This window comes from Marmota marmota, unplaced genomic scaffold (genome assembly GCF_001458135.2).
Source record: "Marmota marmota marmota unplaced genomic scaffold, marMar, whole genome shotgun sequence".
NCBI classification, from domain to species: Eukaryota; Metazoa; Chordata; class Mammalia; order Rodentia; family Sciuridae; genus Marmota; species Marmota marmota.
In genome coordinates, this window is record NW_026000174.1 from 21,688,368 (window position 1) to 21,697,476 (window position 9,109).

The following is a 9,109-nucleotide window of genomic DNA, read 5'->3' on the forward strand; positions in this document are numbered from 1 at the left end:
GCAAACTGGCCCCCTCTCAGTCCAAATTTCAGAATTCTCGACTTATAGTGAATCACTGGTACTACCTAACATGGAGAGAAACAGAAGATGGGTCCCTAGACCCTATGACTAACATGGCCCAAGAAAAAGTGCTCTACCATATCATATACAACCAGAAGAATGAGAAGTTATACTCCATTTATGCATGATACGTCAAAATGCATGCTACTGTCATGTAAAACTAATTAGAACAAATTAAAAAGAAAGAGAAAGGGGGAAAAAGAAAAGAAAGGGTGCTCTAGCATCTGCTTGTCCTCAGTAGGCACTTCTCTGGAACCTCCAGATACCCTTTCTCCTTCAGCTGCATCACAGAAATAGCCAGGGCCATGGAATCAGACATGAATTTTAGTAGTCACTCTATCAGTTCCTATCTGTGTGGTGCAAGCAAATGATTTCTTCTGTGAGCTATAATTTTCTCTTCTGCAAAAGTGAGAGTTTTAGTAGTACCTACTCCTATAAAGTTTTGATGGGTATTAGATGGGTTCCAGCAGGTGGAAGCTGCTCTGTTCTTGGTGAACATCAACTGATAAACACTCTCCAATTAAGAGAGAGAAAAGGTAGTAGGAGACTGGGTTCAGACTTGACTGGGTTCAGACCTTTTATTCTATAGCAGGTCTTAGGCCTGGGAGGCCAAGATTCTGTACTACAGCTAAGGGAAAAGGACAACTTTCTACATGCACTGCCAGCATGGGAAGAAAAAGGCTGATCATCACAGGTGTCGCACGTTTGTCACCCTCTGGAAACCTCTGAGGGTATCGAGGTCCTGGCCCTATCATTGACTCTGAGCTGGGCTCTGAGTTCCAGGCTCTGGACTTGAGCTGTGTTGACCCAGAGAAAATGTTGAAAATTATAGTGCTTGAGAAAATCATAGTTCAGCTAAGGTTTGTTAAGTATAAGGCTTGGCACTTGATGAGTGGATCAAAAAATAATGAATGAATGAATGAATGCACACTGTAGTTCATTGATTGCAGTCTCTTAATAAATCCTCTCAACTGGTTGAGTATCTTTTCAAACAGGAAGGAGGCAGGAGATAAGGGTTCCAATTCCTGCTCCTATCTTTGGTTAGCCTCTGTGTCTTGGGGTACTTTCCTTTCTGAGTCTCTGTTTACTCTTTTACAAATGGGACAGAGTGCCTCTTTAAGGTCTTCCAAGTCTGAGACCACTGGGTCCTAAAGGGAGAGCATAGCAGGGACCGAGAACATAGAGAATCCCTCCTGAGGTGAGGACTTTGGAGGTGGTGGTGGTTCCCCAAATGTGAGTATATCCTGGGGGTTGGAATAGTGTTTTCCAGGGTTGGCAGGAGAGAAAGGCATTATGGGCAGGATCAGGAGTGACAGTGGGGTCTGGATATTAGTGCTACAGCTGCATCCTGAAAATACATTTCATTTGCCCTACAGCCTCACAACCCAATGACCTTGGCAGCCATTTCTCTTAGGTCTGTCTACCTGGGTAGGTACTGGGGACCAGAGAAAATAAGGTTCATGGATAGGCAGTGATGATGTTTGTCTGCTTTTGCACCTATGAGGCCTCAGTCTTGGGAGATAAGCTTCTGTTTTATTCAGGGGTCATTACTGTACAAGGATCAGAGTTCACTCAGGTCAACTCAAATAAGTGAGGTGGATAAGAAGGGAATTTGAGCTTTGAGAAACTCAAGGATAGGACCCTAATGGGGAATGGGCAAATACTGGTTCCAGATCCTTAGTAGCCAGAAGACTTCGGTGGCAGGGGCTTACACTCCCTGTAGCACTATTCTGTCATTAACCAACCTTCTCTGCCATTAACCTGTGTATCTGCTTTTCCTCTGTCAGTTACCACCATTTTTCTGATATCCTTATTTTTGATTTCCATGTTTCTAGTTCATTTTCCCTTGTGGCTTTTCAATTTCAACTTGCCATAACCCTCTATGGCCCTTAAGACTCATGTCCCCTTACTCCATTGTAAGACCTTACTAGATGCACTTTTTTTTTCACCCTCTACTCCTACTACAATTTATTTTCTTCACATTGTATAACCCAGATTTTCAAAAGTAAGAATATGGTTTGCCATATCCTGGTCAGAAACCAAGTTCTTGTCCAATTAGCTGTATTAGGAGACACAGCATAGTACAACACTGTCTGCCCACAGAGGACATTATTAAAGTCTTTGATGGCACACAAGGAGCCTCCTTTCAGTTAGGTAAGTTGTAGGTCCACAAAAGAGTCTGACTAAGGAGAAAAAATGGGGGCTATCTCCTATTTTCACTCTTGGCAAGTCATGAACCATTGTGTTATAGGTTGAATCAATCTAGAAGGAGGGAGAAGAAGGTGGGGCTTTTGCAGAAATGTGGCCCTGTGGTGTGTCCTCTATTGATTATCACATAATCATTTTATTTCTTAGGACACTGCATATTTATTGCTTCTTCACTCAATCTGTATCTTCCAGGATTTACTGCATAACAAACCAATGCTCCACCAAATTTGTGGCTTAAAACAATAACAATTTATTATTTCTCATGGATCCATGGGCTGGCCAAATGGTCCTATTGATTTGAATCTGGTTTGGTCAATCCAGGCTAAGCTTCTTCATGGAGACCCAGCTGGATGCACGATGGGTCCAAGATGGCATCCCTCAATGGCTCACAGTTCTGCTTCTGGAAGTTGGCTGAATGCCAGTTGGGTGTGCAGAGGCATCTGGTTTACATGTCTCCTGTTAATTTGCAAGCCAGCCTGAACATGTGCACATGGCAGCCCAGGCTCCTTTTGGTCCAGGCTTAGAATTTGCACAATGTCTATTCTGTGGTATTCTCTTGACCAAGTCACAGAAACCATCCCAGATTCAAGGGACAGGAAAAAGACTCTTGATGGGATATGTTCCAAGTCACATTGCAAAGGGGAAAATGGAGGAAGAACAGTTTGCAGTCATTTTTGTAATCTATCACACATCACCAATTTAGCCATGATGTTCTATCGCAGGCAGGGAAGAGGTGACCTGAGAGGGACCTAAGCATAACTCAAGGGAGCTCTTGAGAGCAGAGAAACACATGGGCTTCTCCTAAGTTTTGCATATGGATTTGATATTCTTAGATGTGGGCTCAACTGGGTAAGGAGTGGAGCAAAAAAACACAGTGCTTCTTTTTCACTAAAGCACCCATATCTTTGCTCTCACAATTTACATAACGTGAATCCTCACAGTTGCTGATTTCTCCATGAAACTTACATCTCATAGAAACTCTTAGCCAGCATGTGGGGAAGAACAAAAGACTGTGATATCTGTGGGGAGAGCTTTCTCTATACCCTGACCTCCCAGTTTCTCAACTTCCTTCTTCCTTGTGCATGTCTCCATTGCTTGTCTCCTACTCCTTAGCAGCTCTTGCCTATGGACACAACCTTGATCTTGTCCTTACCCAAACTGCTTTACTCATAAAGTATGTGACTAAAGCCTCAAACTTTTTGGATATTCACACGCCCTTGCCCTGGCTTCTACTGTTCATATCTTAATTGGGCCTGGAAGCTTCTCAAGTCCTCCTTTATCTAAAAGTCTTTCGGTCTTCTCCTGGCACTATTTCCTTACTATCCTTCCATGATCCACTACATTTACCAGTGTCTTGTCAACACACTTAACTCCATTGTCCTCTACTTCCCCACTGCCATTGTTAGTAAACTCCAGATCAATCCTGGATCAATCCAAGCTTTTGTCTTTCCTGTCTCTGCACATAGGGAGCTGAGTGCTAGTTTTTCAATTGACCAAACACAAGAATCAAAATCCCACAAACTATGGTGCCCTTTCTGCCAGGCTCTCGACACTGTCCACTCACCGTCTGCCCCCAGCATCTGTTTCCTGCTTTTCATAAAAACTATTTCAAAATGTATTCTCTCTTCTCTAACCTCCTCTTGCACCCCTTGCCACTTCACTCATTATTTTAAAAACCATAAGAAATAGAAGCATTCATATGGAAACTCCTTTGATGCCCTTCTCTAGCAATAACAAAGTGCAACCTCTCCCTGACTGATGGCTCTGACTCTAAATAGTCCTCAAACTACATCTTTTCCTTCCTCTCCTAGGTGAACCATTTCAAAGTTATGTCCACCTCAATTGTCTGTTTAGCTTTAGCTGGAGGAGGACATAGCATATGGATATGGAGGTCTGGGTGCCATGTGGGGGCTCCTATCCAAGGTAAGACCAGGGCAAGCTAAATCAGACCCCATTTTGGGAAAAGTCAAAGTCCATTCACTAGAAGCACCCAGAACAAACTCAAAGTCCAATAGGTTAGTGGAAGGATCAGAGTTTTGGTTGTAGGGGCAAAAGTTGAGTCACAGGGAATGGCATCATGGGAAAAGCAGTTTAAGAAGGAACAAGGAAGAGTAGATCTAGGTGATTTCTCTAAGCAGCCTCAGAATATCCAGATAATCTTGCTTGGGCTTTGAATGCAATATGCCAAAACATAGGACCATAGATTGATTTAAATGTGTAGGAGATGGAGGTCACCAACTTCCTTTAGGGCTAGGGTGAGAACAGGTTTTTCCTGGATTCTCCTAGAGGAAATGAGGATATCCCTGAGAACAGAGTTGCCTTCCTGGCCTATTCCACTCCTTGACATCTGCACCGAGCTGTCCATGGTACCAGGGCTCTGCCTTCTCTGAGTTGTGCCAGACTAGAGTGTGGAGGAGAGGAAGAAGGCAGTACCTGGAGATATGGACACAACCTTGACTTTGTCCTTACTCAAACTGCTTTACCCATGAAGCCAGTGACCATATCCAGGATGTTCTGCAGAACAGTTTTTGGCACACAGGAGGACCTCAGTCAATATTTGTTAAATGAACAATAAATGACTCAGGAAACTGAGATTGTCTGGAAGATAAGTTATCCATTTGTTGCTTTCATCTATCCAGATGAGGCTCTTTTGGACTCTGGCTCCATGAAGATATGCTCTCTCAGCAGATCCTAAAGGGCAGATGAGTTATACCCCCTTTGTCATCAGACTGGATCAATTATGGCAGAGCCAAAGTTTTCTTTCTCTCCCTACACCTGTTCCAGGAGATGGTGTGCTTTTATGAGAAGAATTCTGCACTAGGAATTAAATACTAGTGACCTGGTCCTTTCATCATCACTGACATTGAGTGAGCTTGGGAGGTCTCCTGCTCTTGGGGCCCCAGTTCCTCTGGAGATAACTAGGTTAATCAGATTTCTGTCACTACAATGAAATACCTGAGATAATGAACTTGTAAAAGAAAAGGTTTACTCAGCTTGCAGTTTTGTGGATTCCATTCTTTGATCCAGTGGCTCCATTGCTTTGGGCTTCTGGTAGGGGTGCCAAATAGCAATGGCAGGGAGTATGTGGCAGAGCAAAACCATATACATCATGATCCAGTAAGCAAGAGAGAAAAGGAAGAAGAAAGTGTACTCCCAGTGATCTAAAGATCTCCCACAGGGCCCCATCTCCTAAAGGCCCATAGCACCACCCTGGGAACCAAGCCTTTAAACACATAGACCTTTGGAGGACATTCAACATCCAAAGTATATCAATAACTGTCTCCACTCTTGTGAAGTTATTGCAAGATTGAATGCACTAATGAAATAAAAGAGCTTTGCAGATTGTAAAACATGTTGCTTGTGGGGTAGAAGTGGGATGATAATGATGCTAAGCATGACATTCTTAAGGTTTTAACAAGGCAAAATATGCAAGCTTTTTGAGGGCAGGGCGCATGGGTAATTCTTCACTGTAGCCCTGTGGGACCCAGTAAGGGCGGCATGTAGATGTTGAGTAAGTCATTGAATAGAACTGAATTTACTTCTTCAGAAGGTTCTTGGTAATCACCTGAATCTGGAGGTTTAAGGCTCAAGGAAGGTATACTTCTTCATCATCATCTGCTGTTCCCCCATGCCTCAAGCCTCAAAGAGAGCCTGGAATCTGAAATTCATGGACTTCCCCCTCTGTACCCCTATTATTGTGGACTGCTATGATTACTAACAGGTGCATTGTGGCTGGCTACCTGAAGGGAGGCAGATTCACAGCATTAGCATCTGTAATCTATCATTTCCTTTTGGAACTACTACTTAATGCAAAACTCCAAGCAATAGTTATGATGACTTTATCTATTTCTTATTACTGGAATTCAATCAAGAGGGCAGCTTTAATTGTGCATCTATATGTCATTTTATAGTTTTCAATTTCTTGTTATGTTTGTCCAATAATTTACTTGTAAATTATAGTCCAGCTTGCTGATTCATACCATGAATGAGATCATGGGATACTCTCCAGAATACACACCATGCCTATTCTCCTTTTACAACTGGCTGAGGATGTCCAACTTTAGTCCCATGGGCACTGTTACAGGACAGTGAAGGGAAGAGAAGAAGCTATGGGTTTAGGTATGAGAGGGCAGGTTTGACCTGAGCCCAGAGAACAAACCTGAGACTCAGAGAGCAAAGACTCTATGTGCTCAGGAAATGATGGTTGCGTTAGAAGGACTCTTTGATGTTAATGGACATTTTATAACATGTTTTCTGCTGGATTGGGTGAGCATGCATGTGTAAATTCAGATCCAGGAAGGATTTAGCTCTCCCAGCCAACCAACAGTGGCTCATGATATGACTGACCTGCTTATTCTCTTCTCCATTTCACTGCTCCTCCAAATGACTCCCCTCCCCCCATCCTGGTTATCTGTCTTGACATCCATGTAACCCCTGGATCTATCTCCTTTCACTCTTGCACTCCTCCAGATTTATCTACCTCCATAGGTAACTCTAGGAATGAACATGGTAAAAGGGGTCAGATTGAAAGAAGATAATGTGAGGAGCCACGAGCTGTCTTCCAAGGCTAACATCATCCAGTTTGCATGTTCCTATACACGATTTTGATGTTGGAGAATAAATTCTCTATTAATCCATTTATTTAATAAATGTTAATTGAACACAAAACATGCCTCAGGCTCAGTTTAACCATGTTCACTGAAACAGGTGAAATACTCACAGGAACATTTTTTAAAAAAATATTTGTTTTACTTAGAGGTGGACACATATCTTTATTTATTTATTTATTTTTATGTGGTGCTGAGGATTGAACCCAGGGCCTCACAGGTGCTAGGCGAGCACTTTACCACTGAGCCATAATCCCAGCCCCATCACAGGAACATTTTGAAGAAAAGTTAAGTATCAGGGCTGGGTGTCTATAAAGTTAGAGCTGTCTGTCTTCAAAATATGGCTATATTCACTTGCTCTGTAATTTGGATAAATGGTTATTTTAAATTTCTCTGTTTCTCATTTTCTTATTTTGTAATATGGAAAGGCAAATAACCATGGTAAGGGTATGGAATGAAGTTAGGAGGGGGCCATATGAAATTACCATGTAGTCCATTTGTGAACCATAAAAACATCAGTTTCAAATGGTTTAACCTTCCAAAGTCCTTAGTGTAGTGTTTGGTACAAAATAAACTGCTTAGTAGGTGGTACCTCTGCCTGTTATTTATATGATACAAGCCTAATAGTGAGTTCTCTTACCTTGACTGTTTGTCTTGTGCTAACATTTGGATAGGAAGCTCTTTCTAGTGCTACCAGGAAGGTTTTTAAATTTTTTAATTTATTCTTTAAAGTTATACATGACAGTAGAATGTATTTTTACATATTGTACATACATGGAGTGTAACTTCCCATTTTTGTGGTTGTACATGATGTTGAGATACAAGGGTCATGTAATCATATATTAACATAGGAAAATTATGTTCAATTAATTCTACTGTCTTTCCCATCCCATCTCCCCTGTCTTCCCCCAACTCCCCCCTGTCTAATTTGGTGAACATTCACTCCCTTCTCCCCCACACCTATTATTAATCAGTATCAACATATCAGAGAAAACATTTGGCCTTTGGATTTGGGGGATTGGCTTTTTTCATGTTAGCATGATAGTCTCCAATTCTATCCATTTACTGGCAAATGTTGTAATTTTATTCTTCTTTATGGCTGAGTAATATTCCATTGTTTATATGTACCACATTTTTCTTGTATATATGTACCATTCATCTGTTGAAGGGCACCTAAGTTGGTTTCATAGCTTAGTTATTGTGAATTGAGCTGCTCTAAACATTGATGTGGCTGCATCACTATGGTATGCTGATTTTAAGTCTTTCACCAGGAAGGTTTTGACTCAAGGTTGACATACCCAGTGGATTAATTTTACACCAAACTGGGGGATAATCATGTCGGTGATTAACAACAGTCATAGACTAGCCAAAGAGCTACATAATTGTGTCTAGGAGTTGGTATTTCTTTAGGTCTCATCCAAAGTAGTCTCATTCACATCATTCAAAAATAAAGTTAGCTATTAATGCTAATTCATATTCTTTCAGTTATTTTAAGAGTTCTATCTATAGAAAATCATAATGGAGTGGAAATTTTCTCTGTTCTTAATAACAGGTAATGTATCCATTAATCTCTCTATCTCTTATCTGTGCGTGCACGCACGTACACACACACTACACACACACACACACACACACACAGTCATATATTTAAGTGAAGTGCCAGGAAGTAGGAGAAGCAGGACCATGTTGCCTGTAAGCTGAGGAGAGAGCAGACCTAGTCCTAGAGGGACAGGAAGGATCTGGGAGGTAGAATCAGATTATGTTTTCCAGAAAGATTGAATTCAAGGGAGCATGGAGCTTGGGAGCCAGGACCCTGGACTAAGCCTTTCTGCTCACAGTGTCTTCTGTTGAGTGAACCTTCAGGCAGTACTTTCACTGAAGATGTCAAAGCTCTGTCCTGCCAGACACCAGCCCCTAGGACCCTGTGTCCAGAACTCCTCCCACAGCAGCACTGGATCTCTGCTCCAAAGCCCAGAGGCTAGCTGGCATTCAGACAGCATTTCCACGAGCACCTTGTGAGCAAGACAGGTGTCTCAAGCCTTTGTGGATTTTGTCAATACCCATCGAACTCTACTATTTTCTCCAGTCAGGACCTAATTCCTAATTTTAGAGGAATTGAGGCAAGGCTGCTAGCTCTGCAGGTTCTGGGGCCTTTAGACTCGACAAAACAGAAACATATCAATGCTGCTGTGGCTGTGAGCCCTCTCCTATTTTTCCTCATCTCCCTTCTCCAT